Source organism: Ranitomeya imitator, chromosome 1 (genome assembly GCF_032444005.1).
Source record: "Ranitomeya imitator isolate aRanImi1 chromosome 1, aRanImi1.pri, whole genome shotgun sequence".
Taxonomy (NCBI): Eukaryota; Metazoa; Chordata; class Amphibia; order Anura; family Dendrobatidae; genus Ranitomeya; species Ranitomeya imitator.
This window is the reverse complement of record NC_091282.1, coordinates 636,909,679-636,932,158: the sequence shown is the minus strand read 5'-3', so window position 1 is coordinate 636,932,158 and position 22,480 is coordinate 636,909,679. Positions and strand designations below refer to the sequence as shown.

At 44.5% G+C, this 22,480-nt stretch overlaps 1 protein-coding gene across 2 annotated transcripts in view; it reads left to right on the top strand.

Moving 5' to 3' along the window:
• LOC138638121 (cathepsin K-like) overlaps positions 1 to 22,480 on the top strand; it is a 128,892-nt gene that overhangs the window by 97,337 nt on the left and 9,075 nt on the right. The window contains exon 1 of one of the 2 annotated variants that reach the window (XM_069727155.1): positions 22,374 to 22,407. The exons of the other annotated variant lie outside the window; for it this stretch is intronic. The gene's annotated coding sequence lies outside the window, so the exon portion shown is untranslated. Of the gene's footprint in view, positions 1 to 22,373; positions 22,408 to 22,480 lie in introns of those variants that run through there. 2 annotated transcript variants of the gene reach the window in all.

Genomic DNA, 22,480 nt, shown 5'->3' with positions numbered 1-22,480 from the left:
TAGGATTAGGGTTAGGGTTTGGATCCCTAGGGTTAGGGTTAGGGTTAGGATTAGGGTTAGGGTTTGGATCCCTAGGGTTAGGGTTAGGATCCCTTTATCACCTTGATGGTGGGGGGTTAGGGTTACAGTTAGGATTAGGGTTAGGGTTAAGGTACCGTCACACTAGACGATATCGCTAGCGATCCGTGACGTTGCAGCGTCCTCGCTAGCGATATCGTCCAGTGTGACAGGCAGCAGCGATCAGGCCCCTGCTGTGCTGTCGCTGGTCGGGGAAGAAAGTCCAGAACTTTATTTGGTCGCTGGACTCCCCGCAGACATCGCTGAATCGGCGTGTGTGACACCGATTCAGCGATGTCTTCACTGGTAACCAGGGTAAACATCGGGTAACTAAGCGCAGGGCCGCGCTTAGTAACCCGATGTTTACCCTGGTTACCATCCTAAAAGTAAAAAAAAACAAACACTACATACTTACCTACAGCCGTCTGTCCTCCAGCGCTGTGCTCTGCACTCCTCCTGTACTGGCTGTGAGCGTCGGTCAGCCGGAAAGCAGAGCGGTGACGTCACCGCTCTGCTTTCCGGCCGCTGTGCTCACAGCCAGACCAGAGAAGCAGAGCGCTGGAGGACAGACGGCTGTAGGTAAGTATGTAGTGTTTGTTTTTTTTTTACTTTTAGGATGGTAACCAGGGTAAACATCGGGTTACTAAGCGCGGCCCTGCGCTTAGTTACCCGATGTTTACCCTGGTTACCAGCATCGTTGGTCGCTGGAGAGCTGTCTGTGTGACAGCTCTCCAGCGACCAAACAGCGACGCTGCAGCGATCCGGATCGTTGTCGGTATCGCTGCAGCGTCGCTAAGTGTGACGGTACCTTTAGGGTTTAGATCCCTTTATCACCTTGATGGTGGGGGGTTAGGGTTAGGGTTTGGATCCCTAGGGTTAGGGTTAGGGTTATGATCACTTTATCACCTTGATGGTGGGGGTTAGGGTTAGGATTAGGGTTAGGGTTTGGATCCCTTTATCACCTTGAGGGTGGGGGGTGGCTTATCAGTGTGTAAACTTGTTTTTTTCTATGGAAACGCATGCGTTTAAAAACGCATCCAAACGCATGTGCTATAAACGCATGCGTTTACATAGACAGCAATAGGTTTTTTTGCCGCAAAAAAATGCCTCTAGAAATTACTACATGTTGCATTTCTGCAACCAAACGCAAGCAGAGAAATGACGCGGCAAAACACATACAAAAAAAAGCATGCGTTTTTAATGTTAAATATAGGGAAAAAAAAGCATGCTTTTTTTGCGTTCAAACGCAGCGCCAAAAAATGCAAATGTGAAACCAGCCTTACCTCTACACTATATGCAGCGCCCCAGGGTCCTGGTCATTGCAGTAATATCATTCTCCTCTGGGGGAAGTGATGTTACGTCTGAAGGCAATAAAGGAGATCACTTTACTAGGTATCACAAACCATGCAACACATTTCACACTCCAGTCCACCAGGGGGAGCTATGCTCCAATTTATTAGGGCACTCTTCACAATTAGGTAAATCTGTTGGTCTGGATAGGAAGTTAGTTAGAAGCTGGCTGAGCTCCACTCAGTCAGTCCCTGTCAGGCAGACAGAGGGAAAGGAGGAACACCTAGCAGTTGCCGACAGGGTGGTCCCTGCAGGGGTGGGATCCTGTCAGAGGCCTAGACAGAGGGACACGGAGCTGCGCCTGCCTACCGATGCGGCAGCATCCTAAGAAAGAGACAAGAACAGCGAATTGTATTGTAGAGAGTGAGAAACGAAGTCATAGCAAAAGGAGAGGAAACCAGAAGAAGTTCTGCCCTACACAGGCTGCCTCCTTCTGAGGCGCAGGATCCGGTAGCCGTAACACCGAGGGAGCAATCGTCTCCATGCCTTGCTCCAGAGACTGGCAGGACAGCTAATTGCACATTACTGATCCGCAACCATACCCAGGAGGCACGGTGGCAACTTGTGGGGGCTGGGGCGTGCTAAAGTCCCTGTAAAAAGCCCCAGACCACCAGACAGAGAGAGACATAACATCTAGAACACTAACATCAGTTGTGAGGACCTTACCGAGAAGCTCAGCAGGAAGGTACTACAACATCCAGGTGCTAGAGGAAGGCTACTGATTTCCACCTGGATAAGGGGACTCTGGATTTGCCTTCAAACCGGCCGGACTCTGCCTGCCTTGTGATCTGTTGCTCTGGACTGTGGATGCTGAAGCCTTCAGTAAAAGGTAAAGAGACTGCAACCTCGTGTCCTCGTTCTTCACTGCACCTTACACCATCCACCATCTACACTCTGAGAAGCCCTGGGGACACACTTAACCTGTGGGAAGGTATACCATCTAGCTGCCATAACATCACCCCAGCGGACCCCTAAGCAGCGTCGTTCACCCTCACCGAATACCACAGTTGGCGTCACGAACATTTCCCCTTTAAAGACCTTTCCCTTTTACAATGGACCTCCCGAGGGCCACGGACCGGGTCAGCCTCCGTGACATCCCCCTTGAGAACCAGAGGGCCCGGTTCCGAGTACCCTACTGCCCTACGGGGGCGCTCCATATATACTATACACTATATACAGAGCTCCTGTGTATAATGTCACTGGTGATCACTGTATTGTGTACACTGACACTATATACAGAGCTAATGTGTATAATGTTGCTGGCCTGGTAGTCACTGTATTACCTATACACTATACACTATATACAGAGCTCCTGTGGATAATGTCACTGGTAATCACTATTTCCTGTACACCATACACTATATACAGAGCTCCTGTGTATAGTGTCACTGGTGATCACTGTATTACCTGTACACTATACACTATTTACAGAGCTAATGTGTATAATGTAACTGGTGATCCCTGTATTACCTGTACACTGACACTCTATAAAGAGCTTCTGTGTATAATGTCACTGGTGATCCCTGCATTACCTGTGCACTGACACTATGACACTATATACAGAGCTCCTATGTATAATGTCACTGGTGATCCCAATATTACCTGTACACTATAAACTATTGTGATGCAGTGACCCATGCTGCAGCTAGGGGGCGCTGTGTGGGCTCCTCAGGATACACATGGAGGCATAAGTGTGTTTGTGAAACAGTGTCCGGAATGATTGTAAATGGCCGGTATGTGTCACAGAGGGAGTCTGCGCTGTAAGCCAGTATTGTTGTTCTGGGACTTGTAGTTCCATAAGAGTTGTGTTTGTGTAGCTTTAAAGGGAGGCTTACAGGGTTAGTCAGAGAGCTGGGTGGGTCTGACTAACTACACATTCACCGCCGACCTAGGGGGGTGGTTTCAGCTATATAATGTGACTCAGGTTTGGTCATATATGGTCTCTGTGGAAGAGAGTGTATGGACCTGATTGGTCCATGTGTAAGATCCTGGAAGGCCTATGTGTTGTAGGTGCTAACTTCCTGAAGAGCACATGGTGAGGCTTTGGACCTGGTGGCCTGTGTGTTGGACGTTTCCAACTGGGGACGGACATCCTGAACAGCACATGGAAAGGCCATGTATGCAGAGTCTGTGACGGCACTGTATTGGGTAGCTACCGTCCGTCTGAGGATCTGGACTGTCAGGTGGCCTGGTGAGCTGGGCCTTGTCCGGGACGGTGATCCCTGTTCAGCAGCTTTCCTGGGAGAGAGAGTGCTGACAAGAGTCAGCACGTGGAGCAGGAGCTACTGGAAGGTAACCCAGAGTATGGGGAACCGTGTGCACTGACAGGGGGTCAGTTAATGAACTGTGTGGTCACCCATGGTAACTGGACGGAGTGAGGTCCAGCACGTGTAGTGCCTGCAACTTAATGTCATGTTCCGATACATTGTGTAATGGACTGTTCGTGGTACAGTTTATGACTGTATAATAATAGACTGTTTAAAGTGGAAAGTGTTACTGTGTGCCTTAAATCTTGCAACCAAGTGAGCATTCCCCAACCCGCTAGTGATCGCGGCATCACACTATACACAGAGCTCCTGTGTATATCACTGGTGATCACTGTATTACCTGTACACTGACACTATATACAGAGCCCCAGTGTATGTTACTGGTGATCATTGTATTACGTGTACACCGACATTATGCACTGTGTACTATGTACAAAACTCCTGTGTATAATGGCACTTATGGTAAAATTCTTATTTTGTTTTTTATTAATGATCAGTATTGTAGTATTCGGTCACTATGTTGTTGTAATATGTGGTCCGGCCATGGTGTTTGTCGTATTTATGCCTTGTATGTGGTATTATAGGTCACTACGTGGTGGTAATATGTGGTCGGGTCATAGTGTGGTGGTATTTGTCCCTAGTATGTGGTATCATTTGGTCACTATGTGGTGGTAATATGTGGTCTGGCCATGGTGTGGCGGTATTTGTGCCTTATATGTGGTAGTATTTGGTCATTATGTGGTGGTAATATATGGTCTGGCCATGGTGTTGTGGAGATCAGACTGAACTAAAGGAATCCATCTTGTCTTCTTCCTGAGAAATCTCGCTTACAACAAGATACATTTCTGCTGACTTGACATTTCCTTTTATGGAAGTAATCATGTGTGCATTCCTTCTTTCAATAGCAGCCTTTCATTCACCTTCCAGATGATGTAACTTTCTACTGATAAAGACTGGTATAGATTGTTTATGTAAGAGATAGTGAAATATGAGCGCTTGTGCGCATATCTGTAAAAGAATAATTCTTTTCTATATAAAGGGAGGGCAAAGCCCAGAGAGAGAGATGTGCTCCTGGGCTTCCCCTGTATATGATCACACAATACCTTGTTTGCGTGTCATTTACTCAGGATCCCTACCTCTAGTAAGCCAGGGACTGAGAAGGACTTAACATTTCTTTGGCGCACCGAACAGGGACCCGAGATGAGAGTATTTGCTCGAGATTCACCTGCAGATACGGACAATGGAGATCTGGGATAATGGACGGCAAATGAACTGAAAAACCTGGCCAGGTAAGAGACATTATTAGTTCTCTTTTATCTGCCTTGTATTATCCGAAAGATCTCTATGAGCCGTGTCACGCTGGGTTAGTCTAGTAGTGAGTAGATACCTATAAAACTCGGGTTACTATATTGTATAGATTTATGAGTCCTGTCCCTGGCAGTGTGTGAACAGTGTGAAGGTTGTGGTATGTTGTGAAAGAAGAGCAAAAGTGCGTAGAAAAATAAGCCGAAATAGTTGGGGTATAAGCCTTATACACGGAAGTCAGCCTAACTGGGTCATGTGGTTGCGTCCTTTCGGGGAGACCTCCGCCCATGCTTGACTCTCATTTAAGTGCTTAACCTCCTTCATTTCTGGATAAGGTTTGATAGAATGAGCCCAGGACGCGGGTCCATGAGCCTGGGACAAGTATGCTAACTGACACAGAAAGTTTTGTGATCTGTATGGTGTTGCTGGGTCTGTTTGCGTGCATAATAGCACTTAAGTACATTCTGCACATTAGAAAGAATGGAGCAGATCAGCCCTTCAATATTTTAGCTCCCTAGGAGAGAAGGCAACGAGACATCACCTAGGATAAGTGATTGTCCAAACGTCACCTGGGGTAGAAATAGCTAATATTGAAAAAAAATAAAAAATAAAAATGGGAAATAAACAGACAAAAACCGTCTTAGGACAAGTGGAAGCAGCAGATATCATACAGGAAAGATGTGGGAAGACAGTCAGAAGTCAGATTAGAAGAGTAAGAGAAAAATTGGGAATTTCAGAAGCACTTATGTTCAGTACAGAATGGGAAAAACTGAGTAAAGAACGAGGTGAAATTATCAAAGACAATGGGTGGTAAGAAATCATACACTGTATGATAGAGGTCTCAAAAACAGCTAAAGAGGAGAATTGGAAGTATGATCCAGACACTTCCAAATGGATTATGGGGAAGGGAAAAAGTTGTGACATAATCCCACCACCTTACCTAGATCCAAAAGCCCAATCATTTGTACCATCTGGAGGAGCAGAAGGAGGAAAACAATTTCCAGCCTTGTATCCCAATCTTGGTGGGGTAGGAGGATGGGTATGTTCACACTGTGGACAACAAAATCCAGATTGGAGAAATGATTGCCTAGTCTGTGGTACACCTAGACATGGCGCTGTACTTGCCCCTGTTAGGGTAGTACCAAGACCCTTTAGGGAACCTGGTGCTGACGGGGTAATGGGAACTAGATATCACCAGACCCGACAGTATTTTCCTTGGTCCCCTGCTGAAGGTATGTTCCTCCTGCATAATGCGCCTGATCCCACTCAATATCCCATCCGATTTGCACAATACATACAACAAATCATGCAGACTCATGCTGGGGTCTGGGCGGACGGGGAAGAATTATGTAGAATGAAAATGTCCCCCGGACTTTTTCAGGAATTATTGACACACCTACAGCCCAATAGACCAGTGGCAGAAGGGGGTGCCTTACAGACAGAAGCATCAGGTACCCAGTTCACAGAGGCATTAATAATTTTCATGAGAGAAAAACAGAGGGAAAGGGGATCTACGGGTGTGATTATGCAGAAATTTGGGCAAAGTATTGAAGAATATAGTCAAGAATTAGAAAATAGCTTTAGGGATGAAGGATTGGATTTGACTGATGCTTCAGTAAGGAGACTTTTTACAAAACAATTAATAGAGGGGCTAGATCCGAAAATCAGAGAAAAATTTAAATCCTCTACTCCAGATTGGAGAACAATTGAACAACCAAATATTGTGAAACAACGATGTTTAGGAATAGTCATGGATATGAGAGAGAATCGTAAGCCTGTTAGAATAGCACAAGCTAATACAGGAGGAAGAGTGAGACACAACTTTCCTTGCCACTACTGTAAAAAGCCAGGTCATTTCCAAAGAGAGTGCAGGAAGAAGTTGGCAGATATAAAGTCAGGCAAATTTGTTCCCAGAAATAACCCTCCCCAAACGGACAACCAGCAGAAATCTACCATCATAGATGGTCCCATACCAGATTCAGATTGACTCGATGTGTTACAAACTTCCCTACCAGCTAGAAGACCTATGATACAGGTGAATGTGGGGGGGAGAGAGATTCCATTTTTGATAGATACAGGTGCAACTTCCTCAATTTTGAATCAAGATTTTCTTCCGAATCCGGAAGATATTTCAGAACAAACAACTTTTGCTGAGGGTTATGATGGGGTAATTCGAACACTGCCATATACTGTGCCCCTAGAGGTCTCATTAGGACCTAAATGTTTTGCATCCAGATTTTTGTATGCCAGAGGTGCCCCAACATGTTTGTTAGGAACTGATGTCCTAAAGAAATTAGAAGCTAACATCAATTTTAGGGAAGATGGCACAGTTATACTGACTATCCCTGATGATGCAGAAACATTAGAACAATATGTTAGAATTCAGGCTTTTGAGGATTATGCTGAAGAAAAAGAGTACACCACAGATCTAGACCTCTCAACGGTCCCAGAAACACTGTGGGCACAGGGTGACACCGATGTGGGACTATTGCATATCTCTCCTGTAAAACTATCTGTGCAACCAGGAACTGTTCTCCCACAGCTCAGACAATACCCTGTGAGTGCCCAGCAGGAACTAGCGATTACAAAACAGATAGAGGGATATAGAGAGAAAGGGGTTTTGGTAGAGATACAATCACCTGCTAACACTCCTCTGTATCCAGTCAAAAAGAGAACTCTTGATAAGAGTTCTATGCCCAAATATCGTATGGTACATGATTTAAGAGAAATAAACAAAGTTCTAGATCCAATCACCCCAGTTGTACCCAATCCTCATACGTTACTATCACAGATACCAGCCAGTTCTCAAGTATTTACTGTAATAGATCTTTCAAATGCATTTTTCTCGGTTCCTTTACACCAAGATAGTTGGCATTTGTTTGCATTTACATTTAAGGGCAAACAGTTGGCGTGGACACGCCTTCCACAGGGAATGATACACTCCCCTACTCTTTATTCAAATGCCCTACAAACAGTCCTTCAGAGGTTTGAACCCGAACCACAGGTAGTAATTTTGCAGTATGTGGATGACCTACTACTTTGCTGCCCAGATCTAGAAACTGCAGAAAGGTCCACTGTGAGTTTACTATGTTTTTTAGAAAAAGAAGGGTGTAAAGTGAATAGACAAAAGCTACAAGTTTGTCAGACCAAAGTGGTCTTTCTAGGTCATTGCATTTCTCAAGGTAAAAAGCATCTTACACCACAAAGAACTGAAGCAATAAGACAGATGAATGAGCCTAGAAATCATAAACAGCTACGAGCATTTTTAGGAATAGTGTCTCATTGTAGACAATGGATTATACATGCCAGTCAACTAATGCAACCACTGTATGACTGTGTAAAAAGTGAACCTTATTTGTTGACAAAAGAAGGTCAGATTTCGTTCCAACAATTAAAAGATGCCCTTGTTTCAGCTCCAGCGTTAGGGCTACCAGACTACACCAAACCGTTTCAGCTTATGGCTGCAGAAGTTGATTCCCATGCTACAGGAGTTCTTACCCAGAAGCATGCAGGGAAACAAAGACCAATTGCATATCTTTCAGCAAGGTTAGATCCCGTAGCTAGAGCAGCGCCAACCTGTGTACGTGTAGTTGTTGCTGTCTCACTATTGTTGGACAAAGCATCAGAAATTGTTCTAGAGTATCCACTCACAGTTCAAACTACACATGATGTTTATGGGATATTAAACCAGGTCCAACCAAAACACATTTCCATGGCCAGACATTTGCGGCTACAGTGTTCTTTGTTGCTCCCCTCTACTATCACATTTGCTAGGCTTCAGACTCTCAATATAGCTACACTGCTACCTCTCGAGTCTGAAGGGGGGAATAAGGACACTGATCCACACGCAAATTTTTTCCCTACAGACACACATGATTGTACAGAGCTCATTTTACAAGAAACGGTAGGCTTACCCAATGTATCCGAAACACCACTTCAAAATCCAGATTTAGAGCTGTTTATAGATGGTAGTAGGTTTGCAGATGACACAGGTAACTTCCATACAGGGTATGCAGTTGTGTCAGAATCTGAAACTCTCAAAGCAGAACCACTTCCACCGAAACAGTCTGCACAAGAAGCAGAACTAACAGCATTGATTGAAGCTCTTAAAATAGCTGAGAACCAGACAGCTAATATATACACTGATTCTAGGTATGCACATGGTATTGTGTTTGATTTTGGAGTAATCTGGAGAGCTAGAGGTTACATGACAGCGTCAGGACAACCTGTAAAACATGCTTCTCTGATCAAACAGATCTTAGAGGCTGCACAAGAAACAAAAGAAGTAGCAGTAATCAAGGTAGCTGCACATGTGAGACTCGACACTAGGGAATCTAGGGGAAATGATAGGGCTGATAAAGCAGCCAAAGCAGCAGCTGTCAAACCCTTACAACAGGTTCATACTGTAAACCCCACAGAAAATACTGAAGATAGACTGAGACAAGCACAGGAAGATGCAGGAGAAGAGGAGAGGGACAGGTGGAAAAAGGAAGGGGCAGAAGAACAAGCGGGAATTTGGAAGAAAGATGGACTAATATGTCTACCTAGAGCCTGGTATCCGATTGTAGTTGGTGGACTGCACCACCCTACTCATGTGTCTGCAAATGCAATGACACTACTGGCAAAGCAAGTCTGGTTGGCTCCAGGTTTTGGCAACTATGCAAGAGACTATTGTGCTGCATGCGCTATATGCCTGGCACATAATCCCGGACAGACAACAAAGACCCCTATGAAGCACCACGTCCGACCTCTCTACCCGTTTCAGCGATTACAAATAGACTTTATCCAGCTGCCAAAAAGTAATGGGTATGAGTATGTGTTGGTATGTGTGGACATGTTCTCGGGGTGGCCAGAGGCCTATCCAGTTCGGAAGGCTTCAGCTAAAAACACTGCTGTAAAGCTAGTTGCCAAACTGATACCCCGTTACGGTCTCCCTGAAGTGATCGAGTCAGATAGGGGTACTCATTTCACTGGAGAAATATTTCAAAATGTACTGAAAATGTTGGGTGTTGAAAGTCAGTTACACACTCCGTACCATCCTCAAAGTTCTGGTAAGGTGGAACGCATGAATGGAACTTTAAAATTAAAAATACAGAAAGCCATGGCTGAAACAGGAAAGCCTTGGACAGAATGCCTTCCACTGGCCCTTTACTCAATACGCAATACCCCAAGGGGTAAGACTAAACTGTCTCCATATGAAATTTTGTTTGGCAGGACTGCCAATTTAGGATGTTATTTTCCACAGCAACTTGTGTTAAATATTGAGTCATTGACTTCTTATGTGCAAAATCTTCAGAAACAATTAACTAAGGTGCATGCACAAGTTTTTGCTTCCCTTCCAGATCCTGACAACACAGAAGGAAGTCACAAGTTGGAACCAGGTGATCAAGTCTATGTAAAAAGACACACCAGAAAGGCTCTAGAACCAAGGTTTGACGGACCCTTCCAAGTCCTGTTGACAACACCTACATCAGTCAAGCTTGAAGGAAAGGCATCATGGATACATGCAAGCCATTGCAAGAAAAGCAGTATAAACTCATGATATTGATGTTAATAATGATAACCTCAACGGAGGCGTGGGATAGACTGAATTCTCTAGCCCCTTTGAACAATAGATTCGTACAACATCATAGAAAATTAGTGCATGACTTGTTAAACAATACACAAACCCTGACAGATTGTTGGATCTGTACCCATTCGCCGGTATCAGCCACAAGTATACCTTTTCTAGCAGTTCCCGTATTAGCAGAAGAAATATTCGCTTGGCCTAATTGTTCAGACAACCTGGCCAACAACCAAATTGGTAATGCTAGGCTGTGGAATACTACAATCGCCATACCAATTGTGGGATGGGTAGAATTTCCTTGGTGGCAGGGTAATCTCTCAGGGAGTAACACACATCTACAATATTTAGCATTTAGGGGAGGAAAATGGGTACCTAGAAATAAGACTGGATTAACTAATTTAGGACAGGTCCCCACAGAAAATCTACAGCTTAGTTTCAGTACAACCGTCCCCCCCTCTGATGCTTTCAAACCTGTAGTATTGGAAAGATACATACATAATAGAAAATGGAAACATTCTAAATTGTTCCCCCAAGGTGATGCAAACAGTTGTACAAGTAAGCTGGGGAACCTGGTTTGTAATAAATCCGATGAGTATATCAAAGGAATGCCTGTATGTGGGAATCCCGCAGCCGGGTACTGTAGCCCCTTGGGACAAAAACCCTCTTGGTGTATGCTTCAGAATGTATCTAGATTTGTGGACTTGGCTCACAGATTGGTATTGCAGCACTCAGCTCTATGGGATCTGCCTGAAGGTACATTTTGGATATGCGGAGAAGGAGCATATAAATGGCTTCCCGTAGGTATAAAGGGTACTTGTACATTAGGACGCCTAACCCCGGCTACATTCATAATTTCAAATAAACAAGTGAATATGCAAGCCGTGCCCAAGCACACACTGTATAAAAGAGCTGCAGATAACTCACCACGTCCCTCAGGGAGGCCGCATATAGTACAAATGGGAATTCCTAACAAAATTGCTAGTACCATTTTTATTTATCCTATGTTAACACAGATGTGGGATAAATTAGTTAGAGCCACGGATTATCTAGATGATCAGATCTGGGATATATTGGATATACTAAACACTAGTATAGCTGTACAGAATCAGCTTATAATAGTCACTAACCAACATACCCTGGTATTGGATTACCTAACTGCCTCACAAGGGGGTATGTGTCAAATCATTGGACCCACCTGCTGTCATTATATAGACCCGAATAGTACTATGAGTATGACATTTAAATTAAAGGACGTACAACGACTCAGAGATCAGTATGACAAAGACAATGACCAGAATAAGGATAGCTGGTGGTCAGATACCTTTTCTTTTCTTAACCCAGCCAACTGGTTCAGAGGAATCGGTGGGTGGGTTGCTGGGATTATGCAGAGCATAATACATATAGTTATGATTATTGTAGTCATATACGTACTATTCCAGATTGTGCTCAAGAGTATCTCAGTATGCACAGATAAACTTTGTGTAATAGATGCAAGAGTATAAAGTTTTTTTTCCTTCTTCTCTTATGTTATCCTTTGCTAATACTGATTATTGCGCTTATTTTGCTATCCCTTTGTAATATCTGTACTTATTGCAAAACAAAGAAAAGGTTGCGAGAGTTAAACGGAAGAATTAATACTAGATTTGATTCTCTTATTGAATACAAGCATGTACATGTGTAATACCAAATAAAGGCTTTGTCTTTGGCCCTGTGGTAATAAAATAAATAAAAGAAAATGTCAAAGGGGGGAATTGTGGAGATCAGACTGAACTAAAGGAATCCATCTTGTCTTCTTCCTGAGAAATCTCGCTTACAACAAGATACATTTCTGCTGACTTGACATTTCCTTTTATGGAAGTAATCATGTGTGCATTCCTTCTTTCAATAGCAGCCTTTCATTCACCTTCCAGATGATGTAACTTTCTACTGATAAAGACTGGTATAGATTGTTTATGTAAGAGATAGTGAAATATGAGCGCTTGTGCGCATGTCTGTAAAAGAATAATTCTTTTCTATATAAAGGGAGGGCAAAGCCCAGAGAGAGAGATGTGCTCCTGGGCTTCCCCTGTATATGATCACACAATACCTTGTTTGCGTGTCATTTACTCAGGATCCCTACCTCTAGTAAGCCAGGGACTGAGAAGGACTTAACAGTGTGACTATTTGTCCCTTGTATATGGCTTTTTTGTTCATTTTAAAAATTGTGACACATTCCCTTAAAGAAACATAAATATACCTAAAAAGAGTATTGGATATTTTAACAAATATTTCATAGGTTAGAGAAGAGTACGGCTGGCCAAAAGAGTCTACCTTGTCATGGTAGCGGCTTAAAAAAAAAATCATTTAGCCAAAAGAAAAGCTGATGGCTATGTATGTGACATGGTGTTAGATGGGAATTGATAATGTGTGATTGGTGAGGACGTGGTGCAGATGTGGAGTTTTTCTATGAGTGGACTGTGTGATTGTGGAAGGTTGGAGGCGGAGCTGGGGTGGAGCCTGGGCAGAGTCTCAAGGGGCCCCCAAAATTTTGCAAGTATGGGGCCCTGAACCCTACCTACATTAATCAGACCCCAGACAAGACCCCCTACATTAATCAGACCCCAGACCAGATCCCCTACATTAATCAGACCCCAGACAAGACCCCCTACATTAATAAGACCCCAGACCAGACCCCTTACATTAAATCAGACCCACTACATTAATTGGACCCTCGACCACCTACATTAGTCAAATCCCACAGCGGACCCCTTACATTAATCGTATCCTGAACTGGACCCCTACATTAATCAGACCCTAGACCAGACCCCCTACATTAATCATTAATCATACCACAGATCGGACCCTCTACATTAATCATTAATCAGATCCTGAACTGGACCCCTACATTAATCAGATCCTGGACCAGAGCCCTACATTAATCAGACACTAGACTGGACCCCTACATGAATCAGACCCCAGATCGGACCCCTTACATTAATCAGACTTCGGATATGACTGGTACATTAATCATACCTTGGCTCGGACCCCCTACATTAATCATTAATCAGATGCGAGATATCAAAATAAATCATTGTTCTCGCATCTCCTTCTGCTTCTCGTCAGGTCCTGGCTTCCTGAATGCCACTTTAATGATGCAGAACAGACCCTGCTACTGGCCATGTCCGTATACAGACGATGGCGCCTGTTTATTATAGAGACTATACAAATATAATTCATATTGCACCATTCACAAATAGAAAACTCTATATACCGTCCGTTTCTAACAATTCATACAATTCACGTTCTTTGATGGCAGATGTTAGTTTCCTAATGCTGGAGTTCAGCTCTGAAGGTCACATGTGGACATCTTGGCATGTTCTCACCCCAAAAGCAATTTTCAGCCCCCCCGACAGATAATCAATGGTTGCAGCACGTTTTCCACTGATCTGTTTATTACACATCATTCTGCTCCATCTGTATATTCAGATGATAAGAGGAAGCATATGTCCAGGATTAGCTGGTGATCAGTCACCTCCCCCACACCCCAGTCCCTGGCAGCTGACAGATCAGCATGTGATTATTCCACAGTGGAAAACGGACTTTAGAGTTCAGTCAGTGCTGGATAATCGGCTGGTCACATATACAAGTCATGTGATTGGCAGTTGTGATGACAGTATTTTTTTTAATCATGTATATCTTCATAGTGATAGCTGATACACTGCTACAAATCCTCTGCAAAGATACAGATGTAAATAAAAAAAAATATGTTGCTTGCATCCACCACTAGAGGGAGCTCAGGAGCTTTCTATGTCCCCACATTCTGCATCCACCACTAGAGGGAGCTCAGGAGCTTTCTATGTCCCAGCATCCTGCATCCACCTTAGAGGGAGCTCAGAGCTTTCAATGTCCCCACGTCCTACACCCACCACTAGAGGAAGCTCAGAAGCTTTCTATGTCCCAGCATCCTGCATCCACCACTAGAGGGAGCGCAGGAGCTTTCTACATCTCTGTTGCCTGCAGCCTCCATTATAGGCAGCTCAAGAGCTTTCTGGATCTCTGTTGCCTGCATCCACAACTAGATTCAGCTCTGGGCCTATTGACACCCCTCTTTCCTGCATCCACCACTAGAGGGAGCTCAGAAGCTGTCTATGTCCCAGCATACTGCATCCACCACTAGAGGGAGCTCATGAGCTTTCTATGTCCCTGCGTCCTGCATCCACCACTAGAGGGAGTTCAGTTGCTTTCTAAGTCCCTGTGTCCTGCATCCACCACTAGAGAGAGCTCAGGAGCTTTCTATGCCCCAGCATCCTGCATGCACCACTAGAGGGAGCTCAGGAGCTTTCTATGTCCCAGCATCCTTCATCCACCACTAGAGGGAGCTCAGGAGCTTTCTATGTCCCAGCATCCTGCATCCACCACTAGAAGGAGCTCAGGAGCTTTTTATGTCACGATTGTCACGATTCCCCTGACCGCTGTCACCACTGGGTCAGGATTCACACCGTGACCGTCACCCCTACGTCACGGATCAGGGTGACTTTAGGCCAACAGACGGCTATCACATGTGCAGGGGGGCTTATCTTAGTTATCCCTCCACTGCTAACAATGTGATGAAAAACCACACACAAGGCTATTGACCTCTTAGTTTACAGCAGGGGCTTATTCTAGGTATCCCACTGCTTTTCTATATACCACGAACTGCAGGGATTTATGTATATCCCGCTTACAGTTCCACTTAACACTTGCAGCTCTCTGGCGCCCCCTTAGTCTCAGGTCAGATTAGGTACTGCACCCTGGGTAATTAGTCGCCAGAAAGGCTGCCTGCTATGTACTGGCTATTGGGCACGCTGCAGCGACGCGATAACTACTCCCACACAGGCAGGAACAATAATTATCAAACCCGCAGTTGCTTCAGCATAATCCAACCGTCAGCACACTTTCGCTGCCACCAGCTTCGATTAAACGGGTCCGAAGCTAACCCAACACAACAGTAACAGTAGCGTATTTTCCCTTCAAGAGACTTAGGGTACGGTTTAGAGCAGGAGAACGAACTAATATATAATAGTATATCCCATTAAAAATAATTAGGCAATGCTTTATCAAAAATAGTTTATAAAGAGGTTATAAATTGTGCCCTTTGGAATTCTCGCTCTGTGTGTAATAAACTCTCCTTCATTCATGACTTCTTCCTTTCTAATTCTCTTAATCTCCTGGCTCTAACTGAAACCTGGATCCAGCAGTCAGACACCACCGCTGCTGCTGCTCTTTCATATGGTGGACTACACTTTTCTCATACCCCAAGATCAGACAACAGAGCAGGTGGAGGCGTTGGTCTGCTCCTTTCACCCAAATGTACTTTCCAAGTTATCCCCCAAGTACCCTCACTTGTCTTCCCTTCCTTTGAGGTCCATGTGGTCAGACTCTACGTCCCCTTCTCCATGCGAGTGGCGGTGGTGTATCGTCCTCCCGGCCCCTCTCATCAGTTCCTGGATCACTTTGCCACCTGGCTTCCACACTTTCTCTCCTGTGACACCCCCACCCTTATCATGGGTGATTTCAACATCCCCATTGCCTCTCCCCTCTCCCCATCTGCTTCTCACCTTTTATCTCTATCCTCCTCTTTTGGCCTCTCGCAGCATACTAACTCTCCAACACATGAAGATGGAAACTCCCTTGACTTGGTCTTCTCCCGACTTTGCTCAGTGGATGACTTCACAAACTCCCCTCTCCCGCTCTCTGACCACAACCTTCTTTCATTCTCTATCAAGAACTGCCATCCCGCTCAGGTCACCCCCACTTTCCACACCTATAGAAACATACAGGCCATTAACACCCAGAAACTTATGATGAACTTGCAGTCCTCATTGGCCCCTATTTCCTCCATCTCATGTCCTGATTCTGCATTGAAGCATTACAATGAAACCCTGCAAAGTGCTCTGGATGAAGCTGCTCCTCCTATACATAAAACAACTCGGCACAGACGGCAACAACCGTGGCACACGCTGCAAACACGTTTCCTGCAGCGGTGCTCCAGGTGCGCAGAACATCTGTGGAGAAAATCTAATCCAGCCGAAGATTTCATCCATTATAAGTTCATGCTAAAGACATACAATTCTGCCCTTCACCTCTCCAAACAAACCTACTTCAACACCCTCATCACCTCCCTGTCCAATAACCCTAAACGTCTCTTTGACACGTTCCAGTCCCTACTCAACCCAAGAGAGCAGGCCCCAACCACGGATCTCCGTGCTGACGATCTGGCCAATTACTTCAAAGAAAAAATTGACCACATTCGACAGGAAATCATCTCCCAATCTCTTCATACCATGCACTGTCCTCCCTCCCCCACTGCATCTAGTTCACTCTCTGACTTTGAAGCAGTTACAGAAGAAGAAGTAAGCAGGCTCCTTGCATCTTCTCGCCCGACCACTTGCACCAGTGACCCCATTCCGTCACATCTCCTCCAGTCCCTTTCCCCGGCTATCACCTCTCACCTAACAAAAATATTCAACCTTTCCCTCACTTCCGGTATTTTTCCCTCCTCATTTAAGCATGCCATCATACATCCATTACTTAAAAAAACATCCCTCGATCAAAACTGTGCCGCTAATTATAGACCTGTCTCTAATCTTCCCTTCATCTCTAAACTCCTCGAACGCCTGGTCCACTCCCGTCTTACCCGCTATCTCTCAGATAATTCTCTTCTCGACCCTCTTCAATCTGGCTTCCGCTCTTTACACTCTACTGAAACTGCCCTCATTAAAGTCTCTAATGACCTACTAACAGCTAAATCTAATGGTCACTACTCCATGCTAATTCTCTTGGATCTCTCTGCAGCATTCGACACTGTGGATCATCAGCTCCTCCTCACTATGCTCCGCTCCATCGGCCTCAAGGACACCGTTCTCTCCTGGTTCTCCTCCTATCTCTCTGACCGATCCTTCACTGTATGTTTTGCTGGTTCCTCCTCCTCTCACCTTCCCCTTACTGTTGGGGTTCCTCAAGGATCAGTCCTAGGCCCCCTACTCTTCTCGTTGTATACTGCCCCTATTGGACAAACAATCAGTAGATTTGGTTTCCAGTACCATCTCTATGCTGACGACACCCAATTATACACTTCTGCTCCCGATATCACACCGACCTTTTTAGAAAACACCAGTGATTGTCTTACCGCTGTCTCTAACATCATGTCCTCCCTCTATCTGAAACTAAACCTGTCAAAAACTGAACTCCTCGTGTTCTCTCCCTCTACTAACCTACCTTTGCCTGACATTGCCATCTCCGTGTGCGGTTCCACCATTACTCCAAAGCAACATGCCCGCTGCCTTGGGGTCATCCTTGATTCTGACCTTTCATTCACCCCCTACATCCGATCACTGGCTCGCTCTTCTTACCTGCATCTCAAAAACATTTCTAGAATTCGCCCTTTTCTTAATTTCGACTCTGCAAAAACTCTGACTGTTTCACTTATTCATTCTCGTCTGGACTATTGTAACTCTCTACTAATCGGTCTCCCTCTTGCAAAACTCTCCCCGCTCCAATCTGTCCTGAATGCTGCTGCCAGGATCATATTCCTCACCAACCGTTACACCGATGCCTCTACCCTGTGCCAGTCATTACACTGGCTACCCATCCACTCCAGAATCCAGTACAAAACTACTACCCTCATCCACAAAGCACTCCATGGCTCAGCACCACCCTACATCTCCTCCCTGGTATCAGTCTACCACCCTACCCGTGCCCTCCGCTCCGCTAATGACCTCAGGTTAGCATCCTCAATAATCAGAACCTCCCACTCCCGTCTCCAAGACTTTACACGTGCTGCGCCGATTCTTTGGAATGCACTACCTAGGTTAATACGATTAATCCCCAATCCCCACAGTTTTAAGCGTGCCCTAAAAACTCATTTGTTCAGACTGGCCTACCGCCTCAATGCATTAACCTAACGATCCCTGTGTGGCCTATTTATAATAAAAAAAAAAAAAAAAAAAAAAGGTTCCTCGCATCATGTTCTCATACACTTTATGCAGTATTAGCCCTCTGTGTCTGTACTGCTACATACTTAGGCAGGTAACTGGTTCATGCAGCTTTACATGAACACCTGAGCCTTACACTATAGCTGGTCCGAATAACTAAAGCAATTGTTACCATCCACCTCTCGTGTCTCCCCTTTTCCTCATAGTTTGTAAGCTTGCGAGCAGGGCCCTCACTCCTCCTGGTATCTGTTTTGAACTGTATTTCTGTTATGCTGTAATGTCTATTGTCTGTACAAGTCCCCTCTATAATTTGTAAAGCGCTGCGGAATATGTTGGCGCTATATAAATAAAATTATTATTATTATTATTATTATTATTATTATGTCCCAGCATCCTGCATGCACCACTAGAGGGAGCTCAGGAGCTTTCTATGTCCCCACATCTTGCATCCACCACTAAAGGGAGCTCAGGGGCTTTCTATGTCCCCACGTCCTGCATCCGCCACTAGAGTGGAGCTTAGGAACTATGTTCCGACATCCTACATCCACCATTAGAGGGAGCTTAGAAGCTTTCTATGTCCCAGCATCCTGCATCCTCCTCTGGAGGGAGCTCAGGAGCTTTCTGCATCCCTGTTACCTGTCTATAACCCTGTTACCTGCAGCCTCCATTATAGGCAGCTCAAGAGCTTTCTGGATCTCTGTTGCCTGCATCCACCACTACAGGCAGCTCGGGGCCTGTTAATACCCCTGTTTCCTGCATCCACCACTAGTGGGAGCTCAGGAGCTTTCTATGTCCCCGCATCCTGCATCCACCACTAGAGGGAGCTCATGAGCTTTCTATGCCCTGTATCCTGCATACACCAATAGAAGGAGCTCAGGAGCTTTCTATGTCCCCGCATTCTGCATCCACCACTAGAGTAAGCTTAGGAACTCCATACATCCCTGTTGCCTGCAGGCTCCATTAGAATCAGCTCAAGAGCTTTCTGGATCTCTGTTGCCTGCATCCACCACTAGAGGGAGCTAGGGGGCTAATTAAGCCCCCTGTTTCCTGCATCCACCACTAGAGGGAGCTTAGGAGCTTTCTGCATTCCTGTTTCCTGAATCCACCACTAGAGGGAGCTCTGAAAATTTTTACTTCCCAGCTATTATACAGCCAGCAGTGATTTGAGCATCTCTGATCACTGTTGTTTAACCACTTAACTGCCGCAGTCAGTCTCTAACAATGGCACTTAATAGGCTCAATCCGCAGCGAACACTTTGTCTGCCTTTCGGCTGTCATTTCTTCTATATGCTACAGTATATAAAACAAGTGATCGAATGATCACAGATTCAATGACCGTAGAGAAACTAAAAATTAATTTTAAGTGAAAAAATATATATATTTTTAAAAATGTTTGAATTTTCCTCTCAGATCAAAAATTAAAAAAAATAAACCTATTTGGTATTGTTCAAAAAAGTTAGATCTATAAATATATACAGTGGGTACGGGAAGTATTCAGACCCCTTTAAATTTTTCACTCTTTGTTTAATTTCAGACATTTGGTAAATTCAAAAAAAGGTAATTTTTCCTCTTAATGTACACTCTGCATCCCCATCTTGACGGAAAAAAACCCTAGAAACGTAGAAATTTTGCATTTTTATTAAAAAAGGAAAACTGAAATATCATATGGTCATAAGTATTCAAACCCTTTTCTCAGACTCATATTTAAGTCACATGCTGTCCATTTCCTTGAGATCCTCCTTGAGATGGTTCTACTCCTGCATTGGAGTCCAGCTGTGTTTAATGAAACTGATAGGACTTGATTTGGAAAGGCACACACCTGTCTACATAAGACCTCACAGCTCACAGTGCATGTCAGACCAAATGAGAATCATGAGGTCAAAGGAACTGGCCAAGGAGCTCAGAGACAGAATTGTGGCAAGGCACAGATCTGGCCAAGGTTACAACAGAATTTCTGCAGTACTCAAGGTTCCTGAGAGCACAGTGGCCTCCATAATCCTTAAATGGAAGACGTTTGGGACCACCAGAAGTCTTACTAGACCTGGCCGTCCAGCCAAACTGAGCAATCATGGGAGAAGAGCCTTGGTGAGAGAGGTAAAGAAGAACCCCAAGATCACTGTGGCTGAGCTCCACAGATGCAGTAGGGAGATGGGAGAAAGTTCCACAAAGTCAACTATCACTGCAGCCCTCCACCAGTCAGGTCTTTATGACAGAGTGGCCCAATGGAAGCCTCTCCTCAGTGCAAGACATATGAAAGCTCGCATAGAGTTTGCTAAAAAAAACACATGAAGGACTCCCAGACTATGAGAAATAAGATTCTCTGGTGTGATGAGACAAAGATAGACCTTTTTGGTGATAATTCTGAGTGGTATGTGTGGAGAAAACCAGGCACCGCTCATCACCTGCCCAGTACAATCCCAACAGTGAAACATGGTGGCAGCATCATACTATGGGGGTGTTTTTCAGCTGCAGGGACAGGACGACTGGTTGCCATTGAAGGAAACATGAATGCGGCCAAGTACAGAGATATCCTGGATGAAAACCTCTTCCAGAGTGCTCTGGACCTCAGACTTGGCCAAAGGTTCACCTTCCAAAAAGTCAATGACCCTAAGCACACAGCTAAAATAACAAAGGAGTGGCTTCAGAACAGCTCTGTGACCATTCTTGACTGGCTCAGCCAGAGCCCTGACCTAAACCCAATTGATCATCTCTGGAGAGACCTGAAAATGGCTGTCCACCAACGTTCACCATCCAACCTGACGGAACTGGAGAGGCTCTGCAAGGAAGAATGGCAGAGGATCCCCAAATCCAGGTGTGAAAAACTTGTTGCATCATTCCCAAGAAGACTCATGGCTGTACTAGCTCAAAAGGGTGCTTCTACTCAATACTGAGCAAAGGGTCTGAATACTTATGATCATGTGACATTTCAGTTTTTCTTTTGTAATAAATGTGCAAAAAATTTTAAATTTCTGGGTTTTTTTTCAGTCAACATGGGGTGCAGAGTGTACATTAATGAGAAAAAAATGAACTTTTTTTTAATTTACCAAATGGCTGCAATGAAACAGAGTGAAAAATTTAAGGGTGTCTGAATACTTTCTGTACCCACTGTAAGATAAACTAATCCGCAAGGTGAACAGATCGCTGTAAAGAAAAAAATATATAAAAAAATAGGAATTTAAGATTTTTGATCCTTCAGAAAAATATCATGAAAAAAATTAGTAGCATACAAACCCCAGAGCAATTAAAACTACAACTTGTCCCACAAAAAAAACTCTCACTGTTAGGCTGCCATCACACTAGCAGTATTTGGTCAGTATTTTACATCAGTATGTGTATGTCAAAACCAGGAGTGGGTGATAAATGCAGAAGTGGTGCATGTGTTTCTATTATACTTTTCCTCTGATTGTTCCACTCCTGGTTTTGGCTTACAAATACTGATGTAACATAGTGACCAAATACTGCCAGTGTATTTAGAACTTTCTTGTTTTTCATTTTACGGCAAATTTTGGCAAAACGCAGATAATAAAGGATTATAAGGCAAACTATAATTCTATCAGTATTTTCTTGAAATACACTACTAGTACTTGGGGGCTAAGAGGTTCAGCACTGGACTGGTGGAAGAGACTCGGGGAGAGATAATGGTCCACGGGTTAGCAGGGCACAACATATTGCCTTGCTGTGGGCGCGGAGAGGCCACGCTACCCCACTGTTCCTCAGTGTCTGACATTTTACTACCCCATCCTACAACCATTATTTTCCTGTGGTCTCGTTCTGGGCTGACTCAGCCAGCTTGAGCTCTCCTGTATCAATGTTTTCCACCATAACTTCCCCATGCAGGAATATATAAGAGGCAGAAGGATGGAAGCAGACGAGAAGAAGACAGCAGGGCATCTTGGAGGACATCCATAAGGTAAGTACGGATCAATCACTCCACCTCAAGCTCTGTAATGGAGGCACATGGCGCTGTCTTCTCCATGGCGACC